The sequence below is a fragment of the Panthera pardus genome, unplaced genomic scaffold, assembly GCF_024362965.1.
Source record: "Panthera pardus isolate Hobbes unplaced genomic scaffold, ASM2436296v1 HiC_scaffold_8, whole genome shotgun sequence".
NCBI classification, from domain to species: domain Eukaryota; kingdom Metazoa; phylum Chordata; class Mammalia; order Carnivora; family Felidae; genus Panthera; species Panthera pardus.
The window spans coordinates 38,038,015-38,065,791 of NW_026527013.1; positions in this window are offsets into that span (position 1 = coordinate 38,038,015).

Here is a 27,777-nt window from a genome sequence, read left to right on the forward strand (position 1 = left end):
CTGATTATCCATTGCCATTTTCATGGAGTGGTCATTTTGGCCCTTTCCTGAGAATACAAGGGTTCAGGTACCATCGCAGCTACGCCTGCCCTTCTCATTCTCCCTGGATCCCCAACAGGGCAAATCAGAGTGGTTCTGGATGGCATTGTGTTGTACTGTGTGGATATGTACAACGGTAATTCCTAATTCTGGGGTCATTACAACCAAGACCCGTTACACGTAAGATCCGTGCATCCCTGATGCAAGCCGATCCTGTATCACCTGTTTTCTTGATTGCCATGAAACGCTAGCAAAGCCAGAAACTTGGGCATCATCTTGAATTTGGGGTGGGAACCCGGAAGTCCACTGGCCAAAGTTGGCCCAAAGCCATGTATTGTTGGGAGCGTCTGGGGTTTCATAAATGAGATAGAAGTTTTGCCAACACCGAAGAAATGCAGAGATGTCCCGTAACGCTCTGGACCTGGCAACTCTGAGCCTCTATTTTCTTCCAGAAACAATTAGCTGGAGCTGAGTAGTGGCAGGGCTCTTCACCTTGCCATAGTCCTCGCCCACCCCTATTGTTCACTGCCCATCTTCTGCATTATTCACACTATCTCCTGGCAGCTGCAAGCAATTGTGTCTGTAGCTTCTGGTCTGAAGCATCCTTGACAATGTGTGCATAAGATCGTAAATAACATGTGTTAGAAATCTCTCCCCTTACTTTCTAAAACCAGAACCAGAATGAAAGCAAAAATCACATATCTATTATGTGCCAGGTTCTCTATTGGATCCTTTATATATGTTATTTCATTTGATCTTCAAAACACCCTATGATGTGTTACTAGCTCCATTATATATAACTGAGAGTCTGAGAGTCAGAGATGCTAAAAAACTTACCCAGGTTTATGCAGTTAATAAATTTCAGAGCCAGGAATTAAACTGATGTGATTCCAAACTCCTGTTAATACAAAGTCTATGTATTTCTTTTTTCTCTTTTTCAAAAAGTAAATGTTAATTTAAATCTAGACTAGTAACTAGGACCTATTATATTCTCTTTTGAGAGATTGCAAGCTTTCTTTAAATGCAAACGTAGGTATGGAACACTACAAAGTTCCTGAACGGTTTATGTCTTCTGTAAAGGTCACTGCAAAGTCAACCTGAGTAAAATTACATATGTCTTGGTGTGGAGTCCATGACTTTGAACTTGACTGTGATGATCACTTAGCACCAAATCAATTTGAAGTTGGCTTTGTGAAAGGGAATGTGCCTTTAATGTCATATACAGGGGTAGTTTGGTGTAGGTTTGCACTGATCAGAATGCCCAGGAGGTGATATCAGCTAGAGTAACCAATCCTTCTTTACTGCTTGCTGATGTAAGCAGATTGATATTTTTTACAGTCTACATTTATACATTTCCAGCATTTTCATACCATTCCCCTCTGCCTTCTTCTCCTCTCAGCCTAGAGACAGGGGCTGAACAGTCCCAGATTTGAGAAAAGTTTGCCGTTTTTCTTTATCCACATCATAACTCCATAGCAAGCATGATTATACCTCACTCCAGCTATTTAAAACACTTTGCCTCCGATTTCCAGCTTTGAGAGCAAACAATCTGCCAAGCACCTCATAATTGCAGAGTGACCTTGACATGTGTCATTCACCAGGGTTTTCAAATCAAAGTCTTCCTGTTTAATATTCATAAAGGCTCTTTTTTTCTAACAGCATATGTGATGATTTTACAGGGGCGGGGGTTGGGGAGCTTTATTTAGAGATGGGTTGATTCTGAGAAACATACCATCAGTGTCTCTCTGATGAACTGAAGTATCAGTTTGGAGGTAGGAAAATTTCGTTTGGCATTCTTCAAGGGAGGACAGTGATGTGCTGAATTCTGACAGTTTTTTCTCACTGGGGGTTTCCTTGGCTGGTCCATCTGTGATATTGAATTCGGATACTGAATTTATAATGATAGCATTAATGGGTTTCTCGTCTGCATGCTTTTCATTTGTGAGTTGCATATCTAGACGAAAGAAGAAAAAATACACAAACCCATTATAGTTGATGTGACCCAGTGATTTCAGAACGGACATTTGCAGAAAACTTCACACTCTAGGCTTTTATGAGAACAAGATCTTATGTAAGAGAATGAAGCATCATTGAACAGGATCATTTTGAATAAAAATATAAGTAAGAATAAAAGAGGCAATCATGATAACATTTTACACACGTTACAAGTTTCCCTATCACAGTAATTTGTATCACTTATGTCTCCTGTGTGTGATTTTAAAATCAATTATATATTTATTTATTTTAGTGATGGGTGGAGAGAATCAAAGAATTCATTCACTTGGATCAATGAAATCTCATAGTTTGTTGTCAGCTCATTGTCAAAGTGTTTTCTGGATCCCAGGAGCAGTAGAAGGGTCTTAAATGCTGAGTACTGCTCCATAATGTATGTGATCTCCATCACATTGTCCTGTTTGTTTCTACAAACCTCAGTTTCCTCCTCTGTATACGAGAAGTGATTATAAATGAACAGTCTAGAAGCTCATTCCTGTTTCTGATCTCAGAGACTCTCAGTTGCCATTCTTTTCCCTGCCTTGGCATTTGTTAAGCTCCTAGCCAGGTGATCATCAACGTGAGCTTTGGGGGTAGGCTTTTTGGAACATGTTTTATTTTCATATAATCACCTAGAAAGGAACCCCCAGCAAAGTCCTGGACTGAGATTCTGGTTTGGAGCGTCATAGAGAAGACCAAGAAGCCCTAGTTGCCTCATGTCTTTGAGAACTCCCATATTCATTTGTTGGTTCGTTCATTCATTCATTCATTCATTCCCACCTAACAGTTGAGGGCCTGTTATATAAGAAGCACTGAACTGGGCACTGGGGGTACAGTGGTACCTAAGACAGGCATGGTCCTCAACTTTCACAAGCATCAAACATGTTAGCAGAGAAATAACTAAGTCACAGTATCGAGGAGTGTAGGACAGAGAGAAACACACCATGAAATTACATTAGAGAGAGAACCAGACTGGGTGGTAACTTACCTACACCTGTTAAACAGAATCCTAAAACCTAGGAAAGAGTTAACAGAAGGTATTCTTAAACTTGTGGACCAGCTGGTTCCTAGGGATGATTTGAGACCTAAACAAGTGGCAGTCCTGGTGATTTAGCAGCCCTACTGGGAGATGGTGAAGATTCATTCTGGAGACTTGCATTCTTGTTGCTAACACAATGCCGGGTTGATCCAATAACGCTCATTGAGTGACTAGAAGAAACAATACAACAACCAACCTGGTTTTTCTCATGCTCACACAGCTCATGCAAGAAGTGTATTCTTGCCACCACCCATTTTCATCATCTTTTCAAAAGTTGCTTTGTTTCGGGCAGATGGAAAACTCTACAGGGTCCTGCCTCCTAGGGCAGTGGTTCCCAGACTGTGTAAACAGTAGAATAACCTGGGAAATCTCTTAAAACTTTGGAATTTTTTTAAAGCTCAGGCGACCCTTCCCATCCTTCAACAGATCAGATCACAGCCCCGGGGGTGGGGGTGGGGTGGGGATTTTTGAAGCTCTATATATGGAGTTCCAAAGGCTCGTGACTGGCATGGGAACTATCAGTACATCTCACACAATTGTCTTAGGCCATGTTTGTTTCTTTCTCGGCGTCCAAACAGCCTTGGCTTTCAGCAAGGTTTGCTTTTTATTCCCCCGCCGCCCCCTTATGTCGCTGGCTTTCAATCTTTTGGTTATGCTTTGATTCACTCTAAATTGGACTGGTAGAAATTGGGGTTCATGGGAACATCTCTCATGAATAGCAATTAATGCAATTGTGAATAGATAGAATTAGCTCAACCAATGGGGAAACTCTAGGCTTCCTCTATCCCGAGAGAGATTTACCAAATTAATGTTGTAACGATGATGCTATAAAAATAACAGTTTATTTTTCTTGGGTCCCAAAGTGTCCAGTAGTTAGCTAATATTACCAACAGATAGCCATTCAAGTTATGCCTTGGCATACTTAGAGCAGTATTAATATTTGGAGATAGATAATTCTTTGGGGAGCTGGTAGGATTTTTAACAGCCTCCCTGTCCCCTGCCAGTAGCACCCATTGTCCTACGTTGGGATGGGCAAAAATGTCTGCACCTATTGCCGAATTTTGCCTATGGGGCAAAGTCACCTGGATTGAAAATCAGACCACTGCTTTCTGCACACACCCACATACATAGTTGCATGCATTTTATGTCAAGTTCCATGTTACCACTTATATACCTCATTTAACTTAAGCCTCACAAAGACTCCAGGAGGTAGTTATTGTCAGCCTCCGTGAACAGATGGCAACTATGTGCATTGGTATCCCCAGTTAACAGATGAATGAGTGTAACCAAAGCTTAGATAGTTTATTGAGCTAAGTTGCCCAAGTCTGCCTCATTAGCAAATGATAGAACTAGGATTTGAACCCAGGCCCGGCGTGTTCCAAAAGCTCTGTTCTTATCCTCGTCTCTATAGTCTGCAACAGTATCTCTGATTTGTTCTTGGCTTTGTTCTCTGCTTCCTAGCTGCTGAGACTGCCTATCAGCAAACCCCTCTTAACCCGAAATGCCATGATGCGTCACCTGCTCAAGATCTAGCCTCGGAAATTACTTAGCTCCACAGATGCCTCTCCCCCTGAGCAGTCTCTGCAAAGCAAGACTACCTTCTTGCACACTCAGGGAATCCTGTGTCTTCAGTTACAGCTGCTTTATACTGTACATTAAAGAGCAGCTCAGAAAGAGCTGATAGATAACGAAACCTTGATGAGTATAGAGATTGCGGCGGCTATTTACTTACGGAATTAATTAACAATCAGTTCAAATTATCACACGTAGTCAGGCTGCATGTAATTTAAATTGCTTTTGCACAAAGTAATTCAGGAACAAAAAAAATGTTGGATAGAGGTTACTGGAATGTAAGAACATGCGGAGAATACTGTATACAGCCAAGTGGTATATGATTCTCTTTTTAATTTTGCGACAATTTTAAGTATAGCATTTTGAATCTAAGTAGTGTGTTACATTAAGCAACCATTTGGAGCCACTGGGTTTGTACGGAGAGAATTTTATGGAGAAGTTAAACTGCCATTCATAAAGTTATTTTAATTCTATGTCTCTGTTTATATTTTTATTTTTTTCCATTCCCCAGTGGGAACTATCTGTTGCTCATTAGAAAATCATCTGACATACACACATTTCAGAACCCAGTCTGTTCAACCCAGAATTCTGACATCTGAAGTGAGTCACAATTTTTGGGTGAATGTGACTGACATCTTCCATCTTTTATAGATGGAAAGCTAACAATAAATTTCCCCAGATTTGTCTTTTGTGGTGTTATTTGACATTGTATCCAAAGTATTATAAAGTAGCATAGGCTAAAAGGAGAAACAAGTAAAAAGTGGTATCACAACTCCTGCAGAGAAAACGATTTTGGAATTAAATAAGGAACTCGTGACACTATATTTGGGATGTTATACATAGTTCTTGACATTAACTTAGAGAAAATAATTTTTTTAACAGAAAAAAAATACCAAAATTAGGACAAAAATTAGAAGCTCAACCGTATTTCTTAGGGAAAAAAAAAATTAAAGTGTGTCTCAAAAGCCAGTGAGATAGAAAATTCATGTTTGGGCTAGAAGTAATTGCAGAACCAATGGGCATAAACTTAAGTAACAGAAAAGACAGACAGTTAATTAATTTTTTATTACCATTGAGCAAATGTTATTAATGTAATTCAATTAACATTTATTGAGTGCCCACATGCGATAGATGAATCAATATGTCGGGAGCTATTAATTTATTTACTTTAAGTTATTAAGGAAACATTTTAATGATTTTCATTTTTGCTCACTAAATGTGACTTTATAATTTTTGCATCTATGCATTCTCTATCTGGGGGTATATAGAGATAAATACGCATTCCAATTATAAATAAGTAGCATCTCTCTTGCCTAACGGCTCTGATTCTATTCTTGTTTTCCTCTCCCCCTCCCCCCTTCCTTCCCTCCCCCACCCCTCCCTTCCCTTCCCTTCCTCTCTCTCAGTTTAACTCCCAGACCTGCCCTTTCTCTGTTACTGGTTTCTTTTTTTCCCTCTCTGGTTCCTTCAGTGTATTTATTCCTTTATTCCTATCTTTGTCCTCTTAGTTCCTTTCTTTGTACCCTACCCTTGAAGATTGTATTTGTGCACACTCACAATTTATGATTTTCTTTGTGAAGCTGGCCCCCCAAACTCTATGCATTTCGTCAGCCAGCTATGCCACATTTACTGAGCGTAAGCTATGTGTCCTTCCCGCACTGGGTGCTGGGAGATTCAAAGAAGAATAGCAAACAGTCTTGGTCCTCAAGAGACCTACAGTCATCACAAATTGTGACTATTGGACATTTTATTTGAGTTACCAGCTCATCTTTACAATTAATGTATATCTTTCTGCTAAGCCCCTATTCTTTCCCCCCAACTGGGTTCCTCTGACTATCCCTGGAGAACCCACAATTCAATTTCTTTTCATTGATTTATCATTTTTAGGTGTTTATTTATTTACTCAGAGAGAGAGAAGAGAACACGTGTGCAAGCGGGGGAGGGGCAGAGAGAGAGAGAGAGAAAGAAAGAATCCCAAGCAGGCTCCCACACTCAGCCGAGAGCCCAACACAGGACTCAGTCCCAGGAATTGCAAGATCATGACCTGAGCCAAAATCAAGAGTTGGACACTTAACTCATTAAGCCACCCATGCACCCCTGTATTGTCATTTTTAAAAAAACTCCCAGTGAATTATCCCATCCTTCCATCCAAATTATTTACCAGTTCTTATTAATTTTTCCTTTTATTTTTTTTACGTTTATGTATTGATTTTGAGAGAGCATGTGAGAGTGGGGGTGGGGGGGGTGGGAGAGAGAGAGAGAGAGAGAGAGAGAGAGAGAGAGAGAGAATCCCAAGCAGGTTCTGCACTGTCAGTGCAGAGCCCGACATGGGGCTCAAACCCATGAACCACGAGTCATGACCTGAGCCGAAATCAAGGGTCAAATGGTTAACCTACGGAGCCACCCAGGTACCCCTTATTTTTTCCTTTTAAGTATCTTACAAATGCGTCTCTGATTTTTCATTCCCATCACTACCTCTCAAGATTTACCCTCTCTGTTCTTAAATCTGACTATTTCTGTCACCATCAGTCTCAACTATAGTGACAACACTTCCCAAGACATCTTACACACTATAATCGAAATGATGTTTTGAGTAATATTCTTCTGACCCTATTATTCATTAAAAAAATTAAAACAAAATACACACACATCATGCACACACAAATGTTAATAGCTCATCATTACCACAATATTTTCCCATTATCCTGTTCTGAATTAATCTATGCACTCTATTGCCAAATTGTCTTTTGAAAAAGGTATCTTATTGTTAAATTTTCCTTGTGAGTGGTAAACTCCAGAAGCCTATGTGAATGTTGTCAGGTAAGTGTTTAAAGCAGGGTGATTTTAATTTTAATTCTGAACCAAAATGTTTACAGTGAGTGTGTATTTCAAATATATGGGCCATTTCTAAAGCTATCATGATAAATTATATTTTCCCTTGGATTTGAACTGTACTCTAGCTTAGAATTTAATACCGTAATTATCTGTGGTTGAAATCAGATCGAAGCAGACAGGTGACATTTCAAGGTATAAGTTACCAAACCATCAACAAATAATCATGGTTAGTAATTACGGTTAATTCAGGCAACCCCAAAGAGGGAAAAAAAAAGGTTTTTTTTCCTTTGTATGTAAAGTTTATAAAGTTCACACAAATGTCAGAAATGATTCTCCACAGCTTGGTAGATAAGAACACAATATACAAAAGCATTTGACATGATAGAGCATGCTGAAAATTATTAGAAAGAGCTAGAATCACATTTTCTAAAGGTATAGAGAACTATTATTCTTATATTGTGTACAATTTTGGAACTGATACTATGGCTGGAGAAGACAGAACAAAATTAGGAAGGTGAGGATTTCTAAGTGCTGCCAAAAGCATAATAAAAGGTAACTGATACTTAAAGAAGCTATATTGAAAAAAACACACACTCATTTTCCTTTTGGAAGCTGAGTGGGGGATAATTTTCTCAAACTGACGGTTGAAAATATTCTCACCTTTTTTTTAATGAATGGAAATAAGTTATGGATGGCTTGATCCATGGCTATATCCTATTAGGGCAAAATGAAGTCTTGGATTCATTAAATTTCTTTTTTGGAGAGGAGAGGAATAAATGAGGTAAACTTATTGGACATTTTTTTTTCTGTAATTTTCAAACGCCGGCTCTGGTGAGAAGATGTCCTTTAAAGACTTTCAGGTGAAAGCAATAGTTTTATATATTCTTGTTTTGTCTTCTGTGGTGCTTCAACTAAAACTGCCCCAGAAAACGTTAGATGAAATGTTTATCAAAGGCCATGACAAGGGGACATTTTAAGCCTTTTCAATCAGCATTAGTAAAACTTTTTTTTTTTTTTAAAGAGAGAAGAAGCAAAAGAATATTATTTCTCCAGATACAATAGCAGTGAGTGTTCAAGGTGAAAAGGATTAAAGAGGAAAAAAGAACTGAGAGAAGAAGGTTGAACGCAGCCCCGTGGCAAAGCTTCTTCCACACCTGCAAAGCATCTTCAATGTTTTTGGGGTGGGAGTGGGTGTTTTGGTGTAACGTTCTTAGATCATGATCTGTTCTCCGCTCCCTGCTACACTTCACACCTGTAGACAGACATAGGCTAAGTGATATACTTTCATAGCTAGATCCTAAGCTTGTAAAAAGGAACAATTCAGTCCTAGGAGGTGACTGAATCTTCTTTAGACATGAAAACAGTTTGCAATTATGAGTCTCCAATTCATTTGTATGCAGTTACCTTCAGTTTAATGTTTGTATAACGTGTCTCAAGAAATAAAGATTATGTTATCTCGGGGAAAAAATTGGTTAGCAGTTGTTAGAGCTTGAGGCACTTGGGTTGGTAATAGGTTTAGAGCTTTAAAAATATCAGTGAAGCCAATCAGGCTATAAACTCCTGCATAATCGGTATTATATATACAGTGGCTTTTTTATTGTCAGTATTTAAATATAAATGTTAAAAATTAAGCTATAATATAGTTATTCCAAATATTCTCTATTATGTGAAAACCATCACAATTCATTCATCCCAACTAAGTGAATGTCACTTAAAGTCTCTCTTTGGCATTGTCTCATTTGAGGCTCACCACAGTGCTCCCGAGTGTTATTATCACTATTATGTGGATGAGGAAATGAATGCAAGGTCAGAGGTTTGAGTGGTTTGCTCCAGATTACCCTGCTGGTTAGGGGCAGATTGCACTGGGTCTTCTCATTCCTGCCACAGTCAAGCTTTACTTTCATCAATTGCTGTATGAAACCAGGCACTCTGATATGAGATCAAGATACTTTTCTGAGGTTATAACTCCTGTGACCCTTCTGAAGTTTCTCCCTCCAGGTTAATTGGCCTTGCTCGTAGATGATGAGGGAGACATTTGATGTGTGTGCTCAAAACCAGAGCTTCTACAAAAGACCGCAGCTTCCATATCCCTCAAAGCCCAGTGCGGGTGCCATCTTCGGAGTGAAGTTTGCCACAGTGCCCACCCCCCACTCGCACTGAAATGCATTGTTCCCGACGGGAGTCCCCAGAGGCCTGGGTTGATACCTGAGTGTTTTGTACTGTGGCTAATTGCGGCGGTGTTTCTCTTCCCCTTTCCGTTGTGAGCTCCTCGAGGAAATGCATGCTCCATTCATCGTCAATTTCCCAGCACCTATAGCACAGTGTCTAGCAGAAAGCAAGTGTTCAATAAATTTCAGATGACTGACAGCTGACTGACGGAGTGAACGTGGGGTGTCTCAGTTTTCAGTTGACGATTGACTCATTTTCTCTGGGACGGGTTTTCTGAGCGCGTCTTCCGTTGGTCTTCTTCCCCCACTCTCGATATGCCAGTTAACCCTGATGAAAGCCTAAACATTCTCTTTTGTGTTAAAATATATATCAGTCCTTATTTTGATCTGAAGGCAACATTTGCATTTATATCTGTAAAACTGTGAAGAATATAAAAAGACCCAAAGAAAATGAAACCCCCTATAATTCTACCATTATCAACATGTTACCGTGTCTGCTTCACCAAAAGACAGTGGAAATATTTGGTGTATCTATATCTCTATATGTGTCAGGTCTGGACGATGTATATATCATATATACTGAAATTAGAATATCAAAAGTGTATTTTTATATCGATTCTAATTTTAATATATTCTAATATAATACATAAATCCTATGTATACTACTTCTAAGATGTGTCACTCACTTTAATATATATATTGTATACAGTGCTTCCAAGATGTGTCACTCACTCTTTTAGGACCTTTGCATATATTAACTCATTTAATACTCCCAGCAATTCTATGGCAGGACCTGTTGGAGCCACCCCCATTTTTTTGGATGCGGACACTTAAGTACAGTCACACAACAAGTGACTCACAACAAGCAAAGTCACACAACAAGCAAGGGAGGAAGCTGCATCTTTAACTTAGCCATCTGGCTCTGAGTTCGTGCTTCTAACCATGATGCTATATTGTCTTCTAGACAGAGATTTAAAAAGAACAGTATCAGGATTTTATTGAGTATATTATATAGGTTACCAGTATATCATGAGCATTTCTCTCTATCCTAAAGATTACTTAAAAACACCCTCAAGTCTCAGCTTAACCATCACCCCTTCGGAGAGGACTTCCCTTACCCTAAACCTAAAGCATTGTTTCTCAGTTGGGGCAGATTTTGGCAGTGGGTGGAGACTTGTGTTATTGTCATGATTGGGGTGAGTGCATTTAGTAGGGTGCGTGGCTAAAGGGATGCTGCTAAACTAATCCTTTGGTGCACAAGAACTCCTTCTCCACACACCCTCCCCCCGCCCCCAATGATATATAAAGACTATGGTTTCAGGTGTCAGTGCCGAAATTGAGAAATCCACGTACAAAGTAGTCCCAGCCTCTCGCCAACAGCCACTTCTATGACATCTCTGTCTCATCGTCTTTATAGCATTTTCCAGTATTCTGAAAATGTTTACTCTATGTGTTTGTTGATTTGTTTATGGAGTTCAGGTCTCTTCTCTCCTTGGCTAAAATATCACATTCATAAGAGTTTTGTCTATATTAATTAATTGGCATATTCTAGAAGAGTGCCTGAGACATAGTAGGTATGTAATAAGTAAGGAGTCAAAGACTGCATAGCTTTTCTTGCATGGTAAATTATTTAACAATTTCCCCATTCAACGAAAATGTAGATTGTCGCCTTTTTTTTTTGCTACTTTACATATTCTTAAACATTATTTTCGTGAAACTTTTCATATATGTATTTGTTTATATAGGTTGAATTCAGAGGGAAGGAACTATTGCATTGATGGCCTGATTTCTAAAGCTCTGAACATAATGTACTAATTATTGACTTCCAGAAAGCTTGTATCAATTTATACTTACACCAACAGGGATCGGAAGAAGTTTGCTGTTCTCAGGCCAACTCAGGTTTTACCAATAAAATCATTATTTTTATCAGTTCGAAAAGAACTTTGAGTCAGGTTTCCAAATTTTCTGCATCCAAAAAGACAGTCTTTCACTATCATGAGAGATCGAAGGTTTTTTTCATATTCACTGCTTTTCTGAGGAATTTTGGTTCCACAGCTAGATTCATGGATAATTTGGAGCCCTCCTGCACTGAATGGGATTAGATGGGTAAAGACACTCATTCTGTGTTCGTAGATCGATAAACTCTTGTTGAAAATATTTATTGGACGACTGACGATTGGATTTGGTATTTTTAGCTGGTTCTCACCTTTGTGCTCTGAGGTAAAGTATCAGTTGACAGACTTTGGAGGCTCCCTGTTTGCTTCTACGCCTTGGCTAGTTAGTATCCATCTATGATATGCCGAATAGAATAAGGTATGATCTATACAGAGACCCTGGAGAGGCCGGAAGTGGAGCCACACTAGAAGGCAGGGCAAGAAAGAAGCGGGACAAGCAAACGACCCACTTATTCACAACTCCTTTTGCCCACGTTGTGTGCCCAGTGTATTATGGAACCTATGAATCTAACTGGGGGGTTAAATTTTATTTTCCTGGTGGAACCACCTGGTAGAAGTTAACCCTGTGGTCTCCAAAATGGCATATATACACCTAGGGGAGTCGCAAAACTATCCAGTGGGGTTGGAACATCTATTTACATGGACTTTTAAAAAACCCTAATATAATAGCTATTTTGCGTATTTTATAATGTAGAGAGCAGTTAACATGGCAGCATATGTGACCATTGTGTGCGTGTGCATGTGTATCTTTCTATAAGGTGGGCCTGCTGTACCCCCCCCCCCCCCCACCGTGCCCCGGCCCTTTTTTTACCCATTAAAAGTTTATAATAAAAACTTCGGAGACTACTGGTCTAAGGTCAGCTTTCTCTTCAGCCCTCTCCACCTGAAGGAAAGTCAATTCTCTTATGCTTCCTCTTGGTAGCCAGGGTGTGGTTGCTGGAACATTTACAGCCACAGCAGCTGCAGTAGTGGCCTGAGTAGACTTTTCCTCTGAGTTTCTATAGTGGTAACAGGATTAACAGACTCTATTCTGGAAGTACTTGGGTGGCATAACACCTCCCAGCAGAACTATTCCTGACAAGGATGTGCAGATGGAAATGCATATTTATGTCACTTAAAGCCTACCAGAGACACAAGGATTTGAGCTATAACAATAAATAGAAAAAAAAAATCTCCAGCGTTTTTGGTAACCCATACTCAAGTGCATTGACTGTGCTTGGCGAAAGACCTACAGTTTGCTCTTTGTCCAAGCATAAAATATTCAACATTCAAGCGTGTTAAGGTAGACTATTCTGAATATATTTTAGAGTGTTAAAACGAGCTAGCATGAAGTGAGGTTAAAATTTCAGGTCTTAAAAAAATAACAGGACAATCCTGTGAGGGGTTTGGGCCATTTCAAGGAAAAAAAGTCTCCTTTAAAAAAATGTCCAATTATTCCATTTATTAATAACGGGGTAGGTTTAAAAGTCATTTCCGGAGGCCAAATGGTCATTGTAATCATCAAGGCTTCCTGTTTAAAATACCTTTTTAGCCATCTTTGATACACCTTCCCCTAGCTTTCTTCTAAAATGCTTGTGACACTATTCGAAAAAGACAAATGCTCACATCCACAAAATATATATTACGTTGACCTGGGAAATATTTACACTACATATCAACCCATCAGTATTGAGCTGAAGAATTCAGTGAGTTATGCTAGTTCTGTGGGGATGGGCCTTTTCCCAAATAGCCTTTTCCCCCCTGGTTCCTGGCTCGGAAATCAATATTTTGTCAACCAGAAAGCTGGGTTGCCATGGCTTTTGAAGAGGTGTGCTTTGTGATCTGCCAGGGAGTGGTAATTCTTTGTCACTCTAACCAATCCAGGTAGGGTTTGTTACACTACACAAGAGGAAGACTTTCAAAAATTGTTCGAGGTTCTCATTAGGTAGCATGAAGAACTCTGTGAAGAAAAGAGGAGATAATCTTAAGAAGCAAATTGAGATGAAAAGCCTCCAAGAGAGATCCAAAGGGATGTGGTGAAATAAATGACTCTGAAAAAGTCAAAACTGTACTCACAGAATTAAAATGTGTCTCAGGGGTAGCAAAACACAGAACTGACACTGCAGAAAATATCAATAGTAATGTGGAGAGAAAATAAGAAAAACTTTCCCGTGGTTCAAAAGTAAAAAACACAGGATTCAAGCTATGATAATAAATAAAAGAGATGCTGGGTACATAGGTCAGAGCACACTAATAAATGAGTTTTCTAAAGAAGAAACCAAAACAATTTAAACATAAGCTTTGCTCCAGAATACTCCTTAAGTATATGTTCTGAGTAGAAGCAGTTTTTGAGTATACACCTCCCTGCCTAAAATTCAGGAAACAGACCTACAATCCTAGAAAGTATTTTGAGTTACAAAAATGAAGCTTTTTTTCAAACACTCCGACAAGCAAAACCGTAGAACAAGCTGTCCTGAGGTTGTCCCCTAATCCTCCTTACACAAAACTAAGTGCCAGAAAACAGCAGTATCACATTTATTAAATTTTGAGGGAATACAATGATGCCTGGATAACTGTATCTTCGATCAACTCGACTTTTCTGCGCGGAAGTACAGTAAGGCATTCTCATCATGCATTGTCAGAAGAAAATACCCTACTCCAAAGAAAAGCAATGAAAACTTTCTCGAAAAAATAATTTAACCTCGCATGAGGGAGCAAAACGCAACTCAGGCACTCAAGTTCAGTGCAAGAGGCTGTCGTAAAAGCTCGGGAAAATGTATTTCTTCATTGAAGAAATATTCCTTTTCAAATTGACAAATTAAAAGAGAGAGAGAGTGTGTGTGTGTGTGTGTGTGTGTGAGCAGGGGAGAGACAGAGAGAGAGAGGGAACGAGAGAATCCCAAGCAGGCTCTGTAGTGTTAGTGCAGAGCCCAGTGCAGGGCTGTATACCACAACCTGCACCACGAGTTCACGACCTGAGCCAAATTAGAGAGGCAGATGCTTCTGAGCCAACTGAGCCACTGAAGTACAGTATTTCTTTTTTTAATGAAAGGGATGATGAAGGCAAGTATTGTATTTTTATTCTTTTTTTTAAGTTTTTTTTTAATGTATCTTGAGGGAGAGTGAGAGAGCGCGTGTGCTCAAGTGGGGGAGGGCCAGAGAGAGAGAGAGAGAAAGAGAGAGAGAGAGAATCCCAAGCAGGCTCTGCACCATCAACGCAGAGCCCCATGTGGGGCTGAAACTCATGAACCCTGAGATCATGACCTGAACCAAAACCAAGAGTCGAACGCTTAACTGACTGAGCCACCCACGTGCCCCATTGTGTATTTTTATTCTTAAGTGATTTTCTAACTTATTTTCATAAAGAAAGGAGAGAGAGAGAATTAAGGCAGTTTGGACAGGACATTGTCCTGTGAATGTTTGAATGAGGGACACATCCATCTCAGAAAACTATATGGATGTCAAAGAGGTCAGAACGAGGGCAGAGATCAACACAACAACAAAATAGCTGTACAACAGTTTCAAATCATTGCTTTCATAGACACTATCTCATTTATCTGCAATTCCTTCCCTCCCAACAGCGTGCTCACCACACGCATACATTTGCATCTCCCAATTTTGTGAATGCCCTTTACAAGGTCACTCTTGTACTTAGAGTCCCCTTCTTCTTGTCTCCCCTTACTGAGCTCCTGGTTACCACTCTAGACTCAGAGAAAGTGATACTTTATTCGACAACTACTTCTCACCTGCTACCATACTTGGCAGCCCGACGGGGGGTCAGGAATACAAGGATGAATGAAACCCATTTTCTGCCCTCGGGAACATTTCAGCCTTCCTTAACCTGTGAAAAAGAAGGTCATTTCTGTGCTTCCATACCACTGTGTGATAAGTGTATCTTTCCCACTTTTGAGGGAAGGAACTGATGCTTTGGTGTCCCTGAACTTAGCACAGTGCTTGACATGGAAGTTGAATGAATTGTAGGTATAGATCAGCTTACTAGGTGGCAGGTAATATAATGTTTAAATATGGTTCTCTGGCTTCTAGTCCTGTGCACTTTCATATATTATGTTAAATTCAAATCATGCACTATAAGAGCCAACACTGGTAAAATATTTTTCAAATAAGTTTTCAGAGGTTGGGTGGGGGAGGCGGGGTGCGCTTGGATGTCTCAGTCTGTTAAGCATTCAGCTTTGGCTCAGATCATGGTCTCATGGTTCCTGAGTTCAAGCCCCGAGTTGGGCTCTCTGCTGTCAGTGCAGAGCCTGCTTGGGATTCTCTACCTCTCTCTCTCTCTCTGTCTCTCTCAAAAATAAATAAACAAACATTAAAAAAAGAAGCTTTCAGAGATGGAGTTATTAGAAACTCAGTAGAATTATAGAATTTTAGATGTGGAATGAACTGTACATGTCAGTTTCATTTCCCTCACACAATTCACCCATCCATTCATTCAGCACCTGCTATAATAATAAAAATAATGATAGTTAACATTTGCTTCATACCATGAGATGCTTTGAACGAATTCTCACAATAACCCAGTGAGGGAGTTATTACAAGTTCAGTTTTCCTAGTGAGGAAGGGGGCTCTGCCTTATTCGTTGTCATGTTCCCAAGCTAGTAAAGAATGGAGTGAGAATTTGAATTTAGGTACTTGGCAGCTAGGTTTTCCTCTTAACCACTGTGGTATGCGTGGGGGATACAAAGATGAGTGAGACATGATTGTATCTTTGGGGACTTTATGATGTACTTAAAGGAGCCAAACATGTCAACAGAGGGATTGCCCACAGGCATTCCTTATACACCATCCGTAACCTGATTTTTGTACCAGGGTAATTCCACTTAATGATTAATGGCTGGTCAGAATTCCCCATTGAGGCAAGGTTCAAATGAAGGGGGAGAAAAGGCAGTGAGATTGGGTATGAAGGGACACACACTTGGCTGTTGTCCCACTTTCTGGGACTCTGATGCATGTGATTATGTCAGGCAATCACTGTCAAGGCCATCTTCCATATTTACGCAGTATCGCTAAATTAGATGAGGAGTGTTGGTCCTCATTCTATCAGTTTGGGTAGATTAATCACCTGATTCCCCTTTAAGAGGCTCTATCAATTAGGAAAAAAAAAGGAAAAAAGAAAGAAAGAAAACACTCTTGAGCCTGGCTGACATCCTGTGTGTCTTGTAGGTAAGTACTCTGGCTCTATCCACCTTAGTAAATAACAATATTAACTACACCCTTTATGCTTTAGGGTTCTCTAAGTCCTTTTATCTTCCACATGCTCAGCCTCAAGCTGTCAGGACAAAGGAGTTATGCTGTTTTCTTTCTCTGGAAATCTAAATCCTACGGTAGGACTACAGTCATAGCAATGGAGTCTTGAAGCTTTGGGTCAAATTGGAATTCCTGGCAACTGGAAATAAGGACTCTTTGAAATTCTAGGTCTCTAGCTTCTGAAATACTTTTATGTTGCCATAAAGGTAAAACTGGTCATTAGAGCTCATCGTTAAGAGCTCATTGGCATTTGTATTTTTGTCAAATGAGTTATACAAAGCTATGTATTTTAAATAATTTTAAATAATTGATATTTATGGATTTGTTTGTGTCTGCGTGCTTATAATTTAGTACTTTGGATGGCTAGGCTTTCAACCAAGCAGTTCTCTGCTCCTGCTACATCTGCTTCGGATTAATCTCACTTTAATTGAATGCCAAATACATTTGCAGAAGCTCAAAAGGTTGAAAACAGTAACGGAGACGCTAAAGGAATAATGCTTAAAATGGAACCATAGGGCCTTCTGGGTTACAAGAACTTACTCACTGCTTAGCTAATGGAATATTTAAACCTGAAATGAGCCAGCCATACTTTGTTTGAAGTTGCCCCTTGGTGATACAAACAAGGATAAGTACACCAGGTGATTCCAATTCAGAAATTGTGGTAGGCTGAGAGAGTGTTTCCTCCTTAGGAGAGCTCCATAAGTTAGAAGATACGGCTGATGTTTTAAAGGAAGTACATTTGCTTTTGTCAAGGTTGCTTTGAGAGGAATCCCTTTACAGGTGATCGGCTTGTTGAGTCCAGCTGGCATATGTGCATAGTTTATACGGTATGTTGAGGTGAGCCCCAACTCCCCACCCCGGTCTTGTTTTATAATAGCCAGGGTGGTGATTCTTAAACTTGAGCGTTCATCAGAATCACCTGGAGTGCTTGTTAAAACACTGATCGCTGTGTTATACTCTCAGAATTTCTGATTCTGTAGGTCTGTGTTAGGGACAGACTTGAGTTTCAAGTAAATTCTATTAAATAGAGAGTGATGGAAAACTCGGCAGGGCTTATGGCCAAATGTCTGTTACCTGTTTCAGGTGATTCTCATTCTTCTGTATTATTCTCTTAGTCTATTTGCAGCACAGCGTTAATATGCAAAAGCAAGACTTTTGGCTAAAATTTTCATTTATTGTGCACCTATCATGAGCCACGAAGCAACGGAAACTCAGAGAGATGAAGCAACTTGCCCTAGGTCACACAGCCTCAAACCCAGTTTGCTCAAACTCCAAAGTTTTAACTCTTGCTACCATCTCTGTCTGCACAGGTTCATTAAAATTTACGGAGATAATTGCAAAGCAGGGATGTAAACACTCGTGTCTGGAACTTTGAACCCACATATGATTCAGAAGATATTAGAGGCTGAGTTAGAAATGATTCCCTTTCCCTTTCTAAGCAAAAGTTATTCATCTAGATTGCAAGGAAACTAGTTGTAGTGCCTCAATTCAGAAAGATGGAAGTTCTCTTTCCCTAGAGGAATGAGGGATCTATTAACAAGTTCATGCACACTCTGGACTGTCCTAATGAGTCGTAAAGGCTGGTGCTCTTGTCCCAGGTTCATCTCCAACACCTAAATCTAAGAAATTTGTTTTCCCAATGTACTACCCACATTAAGGGTATCACAGAACAGAATCAGGTAAACTGCAAGGTTGCATGCAGGGCATCACAGAACAGAATCAGGTAAACTGCAAGGTTGCATGCAATCACTTTAATTCACATACCAATGAATGTTAGGTTGCTTTGGGGTTCTTTCAGTGGTTGCCCCCCTCCCACCACCCCGCCGCCATGGGTGACTTTGTTCTTATCACTCTTTTAGACCTAATGTTTGTTCCTCTTTTCTTGTGCTCTTTGTCTGATACCACTTAGTCAATCTGACTTTTGTGCCCTCCAATTCCCCTGCTACCCTTGTGGCTTGCTTTCTTTCTTGAGTATAACCTGATAGGCCATCTACATTGGATATATACAAGAATGCAATCTCTATAGTCTTTTCTATATTTCCCCACACATCTTAATCTTCATTCTTTATCACAACAGACATTGCAGAAAACACCAAGGTAATGTAAAAATCAAATCCCCGGGTGTATCTTTATCCCTAACAGGCGGAGGGAAAATAATTGAGTGTGGCTAGATCTGGATTAGTCAACTATAATAAACAGCCAAAATATATTTTCCTCTAAGTTTGCAAGTAGACCCTTCGCATACTGATTCCAAATCCCAGCGAAGGACCAGACACGTTGCATTCTTCCTGGATCTTCCCAGCACATTATAATGGCTGATGAATAACCCCAGTTCCCCGGGTAGCGATGATTCCATGCTGCAGCTGGTGTTAAAACCTCGGTGGCTGAGCCGTTTTACTTCATTATGTTCTACCACCTATTCTGGAAGCCCTTTGGACGAGCTCCAGATGTTCCATAAAAGGTGGCACTTTTTATAAAGAAAACTGCGTAGTTTTCTTGTTGGCAGCACTTAATGAGTGTGTCCTCTGAAGATAGGAAAGCGCCCTGCGGAGGATACACTTAAGGCACTGCTGTAATTTCTGCAACGCTCACTCCGTGTCTGACTTTACAACTGCCCCTTTGCCTTCCCTAGTGCCGGAGGCAGTAATGGGGTCACTTAGAGAGCTTCCTTCAACGCTTACGAGTCTCCCCTCTGGAGACTTCAGTGGAGTGAAACATCAGGAGAAAATTCATCCTCGTGGGTTTTTTTGTTGTTTGTTTGTTTGTTTTTTTAGTTCATTTTAAATTTCGCTCAGCAAAATGCCATTTTCCATTCTGTTCTCTACGAAGACACTACAGTTGATAACGTCCCTGTAATTTTTGCAGTTTTCTTCCCCCTGAACCATCCGACAAAGCAAGGAGCTGGATGAAAATGTATGTCAAGTGAAAACATAGTATTATATCTCCTTTTACTTTCGCAAAGGGTGTTAAAACAGATTCATTAGTTTTGACTAAATACAAGGTTTCCATGAGGATTTTCGGTTAAGTGACGTGACATTGTTGATACAGGCGCTCAAGACAATGGAGGTTAAATGTGTTTGAAAATATACTTCTCCGATATATCTTGCATGTGGAGCAAGTTACGGAATAAATATATGGTAGATATTTAAAAAAAAAAAAAAGACTTTTTAAGGCAGGTATGTCTTTTCGTGAAACACCTTCTGTGCCATGATGAGCTAGCCCACAAAAGAATTTGAGGGGGGGGGGGGCGGGTTAATAAGAGAAAGTAATTTATAATACTGATATGTCAATATGTTTTTCCGTAAACTTTTCCCCAGATTTTCCTGAATTCTCGTCAGTGTGAGGATTATAATTATATGTCTTCTTCCCACTTAGAAAATGGTACAAGGTGCTCATTTGCAGTTCTGCCGTTCAATCGTCACTAGAATAGAAATGTCATGACTCAGTTAACAATGCTTTATTATTCACATTGATCTTTTTTTCTAGTGTTCTTTATCTCAAAAACATTGTAAATCAGATATCTACCTCCCACTCTTTTGTTCATTTGCAAATTTTTATTATTCTTGTTTAAGAAAGCAGTGGTGTGTCAGGAGTTAGTGTATACTGTTTATGTTCTCCCTGCTTCAAAATCTTTTCCTCTGTACAAAGTGAAGATGCCAGAAGCATCCCTAATTCTAACTTCTTTATGCACCCTCCTAAGAAAATTTGTTATCTCCTGTAGATCAAAAGAGGTTGGATGTTTTTTCTTTTCTTTTTTTAATTTTTCTTTTTTTTTCAATATATGAAATTTATTGTCAAATTGGTTTCCATACAACACCCAGTGCTCGTCCCAAAAGGTGCCCTCCTCAATACCCATCACCCACCCTCCCCTCCCTCCCACCCCCCATCAACCCTCAGTTTGTTCTCAGTTTTTAAGAGTCTCTTATGCTTTGGCTCTCTCCCACTCTAACCTCCTTTTTTTTTTCCTTCCCCTCCCCCATGGGTTTCTGTTAAGTTCCTCAGGATCCACATAAGAGTGAAACCATATGGTATCTGTCTTTCTCTGTATGGCTTATTTCACTTAGCATCACACTCTCCAGTTCCATCCACGTGGCTACAAAGGGCCATATTTCATTCTTTCTCATTGCCACGTAGTACTCCATTGTGTATATAAACCACAATTTCTTTATCCATTCATCAGTTGATGGACATTTAGGCTCTTTCCATAATTTGGCTATTGTTGAGAGTGCTGCTATAATCCCAGACTTTAGCCTCTACTACAAAGCTGTAATCATCAAGACAGCATGGTATTGGCACAAAAACAGACACATAGACCAATGGAATAGAATAGAAACCCCAGCACTAGACCCACAAACGTATGGCCAACTCATCTTTGACAAAGCAGGAAAGAACATCCAATGGAAAAAAGACAGTCTCTTTGACAAATGGTGCTGGGAGAACTGGACAGCAACATGCAGAAGATTGAAACTAGACCACTTTCTCACACCATTCGCAAAAATAAACTCAAAATGGATAAAGGACCTGAATGTGAGACAGGAAACCATCAAAACCCTAGAGGAGAAAGCAGGAAAAGACCTCTCTGACCTCAGCCATAGCAATCTCTTACTTGACACATCCCCAAAGGCAAGGGAATTAAAAGCAAAAATGAATTACTGGGACCTCATGAAGATAAAAAGCTTCTGCACAGCAAAGGAAACAACCAACAAAACTAAAAGGCAACCAACGGAATGGGAAAAGATATTTGCAAATGACATATTGGACAAAGGGCTAGTATCCAAAATCTATAAAGAGCTCACCAAACTCCACACCCGAAAAACAAATAACCCAGTGAAGAAATGGGCAGAAAACATGAATAGACACTTCTCTAAAGAAGACATCCGGATGGCCAACAGGCACATGAAAAGATGCTCAACGTCACTCCTCACCAGGGAAATACAAATCAAAACCACACTCAGATATCACCTCATGCCAGTGAGAGTGGCTAAAATGAACAAATCAGGAGACTATAGATGCTGGAGAGGATGTGGAGAAACGGGAACCCTCTTGCACTGTTGGTGGGAATGCAAATTGGTGCAGCCACTCTGGAAAACAATGTGGAGGTTCCTCAGAAAATTAAAAATAGACCTACCCTATGACCCAGCAATAGCACTGCTAGGAATTGACCCAAGGGATACAGGAGTACTGATGCATAGAGGTTGGATGTTTTTTAAATGCACAAAGATGAGACAATAGAATGAAAATATAGTTGAGTGTTAAGAACAAAATGTTATTAGATGTGTGTCTTTTGCTTCTCCCTCAGTTTCTCTCTCTCGAACTATGTACAGGACTCACATGGGACACTCCAGGATATACAGTGGAGGTGTTATTGAAGTAATATCACCGTGAGCCCCATTTCGACAAATGATACCACTGGAAAGAGTGCATGCTGGCCACCTAAGACTTAGAAAGGATGGCCTCAAATCACTGTTCCTTCAGCAACTACCAAGTTGATTATTGATGTGCTGTTGACAGGATTGAGAACAATTTAGAAGTGGTGTAAAACATACCACTTTATTCCCGAGTTCATCTCTATATGGAAGGGTATGGGAATCATGTGGATTAACCAACATTCATTTAAATAAAGATCCCTCAGAAAACACCATACAATCCTTCACTTAACAGATGAATTCGAAGCAAGACAGCAATCAGTAATTCACTCACTCATTTAGGAAACATTTATAAGGCTCTTTACAGAGTATCTGGCAATAGGCTAAGTGCTGGTAGATACTCTGAGACAAATCAGACCTGGCCCCTGCCTTCGGAGTTCACTGTTCATTGGGGCAACAGGCATTCAGACAACTTCAATGGCTAGCATGTGATAGGTAGAGAGTAGAGGTTTATACACAGTTCTGTGGGTGAAAAATTCAGGAATTTGCAATTATGTTTGATGTCATGCAGAAAAATGTGGAAGAGGAGATGAAATTTTCCCTGGATCTTAATAAATTAGTATTCAGTTGCCAGTTGGCAGTTGAAAGCAAGGATATTCCATGAAGTAGAAAAAAGTTTGTAAAGCTTGGAATTGTGAAAACCAGTATTTAGCAGAGCATGGTAAGATCGTGGTGGGGATAGGAGAAGGGGAGAGAGGTACTTGAGAGTTAAGGTGAGAGTTAAGATGAAGATTTCATCTTTACTTATGGATTTTAAACTTTAACCATTGGAATGGTGGCTCTTGATCTAGGACAGATGGACCCCAAGGAAATGTATATATGGATCTCCTCTCGGAATAATGCACTATATTCAGACATATGATACGGATTATCCACCCTTACCCCCAAACATACAAATTATATCCAAGTTCTCTTCCCTCCTATTTAAGAGTCTGAAATAAAGGTTTTAAGGAGGAATAAAACAAGACCCTATTCTTGTCTCAGAAATGCCAATATAAAGAATGGATTATAGGGAAAGTAGACTGGAGTCCAGGAATTCTAGTTAGTCTTATTTGACTACTCTCCTTCAAATTAACCTGTAAACCAATTTCTGCCTTCTCCTTATACTGGTTTTCTCGGAGCGACTATGATAACAGTCTCTCTGCATTTTTCCATACCTCTTCTCCCTGTCCAAGAGATGAGACCATTTTAAGAAAACGAGTGTGATTAAAAGGACCACATGCTACAAAGAAAGCAGTAATACTTCCAGATGGAAAATAAACCACCGAGTTTGGCAATGCGGTGATGTTTGTTAGAACAATTCCAATAGGTGGGTAAGGATAGAAGACAGATTAGGATGATGGGGGAAAAGAGAAACAAGAATGTGGAAAGTTGAACATGGGTAATAATAGCTAAATATTTCTAGAGGCTTTCAAAGTGTCACTGTTCTCCAAGGCTTTTGATGTGTAAGCTTGCCTAAGTCCTTACCTTAACCCTGTCGGCTAAACGTTATTCCTAGCCACATTTTACACATGAGGAGGCTGAGGCACAGAAAGATAATATCAGTTGTGAATTAAAATTACCGAGAGCGAGAGGCAGAGTTGGTGTTTAAAGTAGGAAATGTGGCTTCAGAAAAGAAGATGAACTTTTAACTACTGCAGTGAACTGCCTCTGAGAAAGTAGATTTAACAGGTAAAGGAAATAGTGACCTTTATAGGTAAAATATTGATAATATAGTAGTAGCATGATAAGAATTAGTAAGTAATATAAATTATATGCCAACGAGAAACTTCAGTGATTTCAATTTGAATAGGTCACCATTATTGTTAGAATAATGTCGGCTAAATATTTCAATATTTGAAACTGGGTAAGGTGCTAACAGTAGTCCTTAGTAGTCCTAAGTTTTAGAAGTTTTGGTAGGAATTAAGACATTTTTCAAAGGTGAATATCTAAAATAAGATCTAAAATCTTACAATAATGTAAAAAATACTGAAGAAACCTAACACTGTATCATTTTATATTTCACTGTAAATAGAAAAAAATCTCGACACATTTTTTTTGTCTCTAGTGAAAGTTTAATTTGGAAAGTAAATTATCTACAGCTTAAGTATTCTTTCCTACCCCTCAAAAGGAACCGTTTGTCTCGTAACCGATCTTAGGCTGCCAAAAAAATAATGTTTCACTAATAGAGATTCAGAGATGGTTTCTCCTTTTTTTTTTTTTCTTTTTCTTTTTTTTTTTTTTTGCTTCAGGAAAAAACATTATATAGGTTTGTTTTATTTTTTATTTTTTTACTATATATATATATATATATAATTTATTGTCAAATTGGTTTCCATACAACATCTCTTTTTTAATTATAGCACAAAAGTTCTGGAAGGATCCCTGGGGTCCTTGCTCTAAGTTGTTAGTCCTTGTCTTCCAGCTATAATACATGAATACACATAGGGAAGGAAAATGTTTCCCAAGTCAATTTACTGGACCCTGATGAAACAGTCAAGATCTTTTACTTTTTAAGAGTATGGTGCTAAATGTTGAAAATTGAACCCAAGAAATTGAGTTTTATATTCTTATAAAGGAAAATGTATATTCCTCCCATTGATGTTTTTTTCATGAATCTTTTATTCTTTGATAGGCAGGTTTTAGTTGTATTATGGTTTTCTTTACTGACTAAAACGTACAGCTGGGTTATACCTAGAAATTCCTTCATTTGTTTGGTAAATGGTGTAGAGTGTTTACTACAGGGTAGAGATTGTACTAGGTGAGGAAAAATTCGTATGAAAACCTAAGTCACTCTTCAGATAACTTCTGGTCCAATAGCCAAGTCCAGTAAAGAGACACTGAGAATCCCGTGGACCAAATGCTATGACAGAGGCCATGGGGATACCAGTGAGGGTGCCCACAGCCTCCATAATAAAAGGTCTTCCCAGAAAAGATGAATCAAAATAGAAATCTAGAGGAAGAATGAGAGGGATGCACGTTTTCTTTTGTAGAAAGCATAGAACTTTTTGTAAAAAAACACATTTTTTTTCTATTATGAGCATTCTGGTACATGTTGTAGATACTACACCATCTTTATTTATTTATTTTGAGAGAGAGGCAGAAAGAGCATGAATGCCTCCTGCATGGGCATGTGTGTGCAAGCAGGGGAGGGGTGGAGAGCGCGGGAGAGAGAGAATACTAAGAGGCTCCTCCTTGTCGGTGTAGAGCCCAAGGTGGGGCTCAATCCCTTGAGGTGAGATCAAGACCTGAGCTGAAATCAAGAGTCAGATGCTTAGCCGACTGAGCCACCTACCGGCCCCTCAATTATACCAGTTTTAGCTCCTAACGATTTACGTTAATGACACATCCTGACTGGATGCATATTGAGTTGAATGTGCTTCTTCTGGACGCACAGTGAAACTGTTTTCCAGTGGCTTTCTTGAATGTAGGCGGGGCCATGCAAATAGTTCTGGCAGAAGGCTTGTGGGCAAAACTGATGTGCCACACACGGAGGTTTGGCTGCTAAAACAGGTCACATGATTCTCCACATTTTAGTCTCTATTTAATAGACAGTGTTAAGCAAAGAATATAGTAGAAAAGTGAGGAACCCCCTGGGGATAGCACAGCCAAAAGGTAAAAAAGCCTGGGTCCTTGAGTTACCACACGCTGCAGAGTGACTCAGAAATGTCTCCTTGCAGTGAGCTTTGAGTAACCTCCAAGGAGCTGCTATTAAATGAGGCCCCTGAAATGCAGGGCTTGTTTGTTTTACAGCAGCTACTGTCAATAAATCTGGCTAATAATATGTAACACAATTCATATGCGAATTGATTAGTGACTATTTTCACCACTTATTATAGAATAATAATTTAAAGTAAGTAATATATATTGAATTCCAGGATTTGTAGAGAGGATATTTATTATGTAATTTTATCTTGCAAGAAATGCTTTGAGGTAGATGCGATTCCTGCCATCCCCACTCGAATGGTTGAGAAATCGGGGCTCAAGAGTTGGAAACATTTAAGTAAGTTCATAGAATTAACAACACTGTGGCCAGGATTTGAATCCATGCTATTAGACATCAGAGCTGCGGACTTAACAGTATATTGTCTCGCGTCGGTAGATATGATAACATATGTCGAACAACTAATGTCTCATATTATTTCTTACAAGAAGGTAAACATAGTTTAATATCAACCAGCATAGATATCAACCTGTTCTTCTGTAAAATAATGTAGAAAATTCATTTCACCCTCAATATAACAACAGAAAATTCTTTTCACCAGTATGTCCTTTCATAAAAATATGTAAATGGATGTTTATAACAGCAGAAATCTCTCTTGGAATTGACTGATAGAAGTCATTTATTTATTAGTTATCATTTAATATGTGGTTTCATTTAACAAAAACAAAATTGAGCTGGGATAATAGCAAGCTGCTAATTATTAGTCAAGGATTCTCACGTTTTGAGGGATACCTCCTCTAAGTCGTGGTTTGATTTACGCAACAATTTATCCCATCCCTTTCTCCTCCTTGAGTTTTGAAGACCGTACTCCCCGAAGAATGCAAGGGCCACGTCCGCGTTCAAATACAAGGATGCTCACGTCCGCCCCCCCCCCCCCCCATGTTTATGTTATCATGGTCCTCGTAGGTGGGAGAAGAGGGTCTCAACAAATAAAAATCTTTATCGGAAAGATGAACTTCAGTTTGAATAAAAAGACCTTCAGCTTGATTACTTTTGCTACTTTTCCCTGCTCACAGGAGCTGGACGGACCCTTTTGAGGGACTAGCAGCTGTGAGGCGCATGGACCCTGGCCAGGGCTCTGCATTTGTAACAAATGCATTTTTACCTTGCCTGACAAAACAGCCCTATTGTTATCAACTGTAAATCTGTTAAAAACACACAAGGGCATTTTAGTATGTGTATCGTGCATGAAAAATATTATTGCCTGCCGGGCTCCACTTGGCAGCGGAAAAGAGGTTTTATGGAAGGAAACAGCACTAGCAAACAGAGGTGCGCGGGAAGGTAATTGTGCCTTTAACATTGGCGGCACACACGTTCACTTAAGACGGAGACTCCTGCCCCTGCCTCATCCACACCCAAAGGACCTGCTAGACAAGCAGCCAGTCGTCTCTCTCTGGGATCAAGCTGTCAACGCAAACTTGAATTCTTTCCCTTTTTTCTGAGCTAAGCTCTACCCCCAGAGCTCCCGACGCCTTCCTGAGTGAAAGCTCTAAAAGAGCTCCCTTCTAAATGGCATCACATGCACAGGGCTCTTCAAACTGACAGAACAAAAGAGCCAAATTGCAAAAGTATGGTCTAGTGACTTGTTAGTTGCGCTGGATGATTACTTCTTAATGGGCTCTGAGAGCCGGCTGTGGGTTTTGATGCCGCTTAACCAAACCTTGCAGAGTTCTTCCCTAGTTAGTTACTAATTAAGGTTGATTTGCTTAATCAGCTAAACAGACTCTAATGAGAGAGAGAGGCAGAGAGAAAAGGAGATGGAGCAAAACGTAGTCCCTACTCCTCTCTCTTACCTTTCCCAATTAGT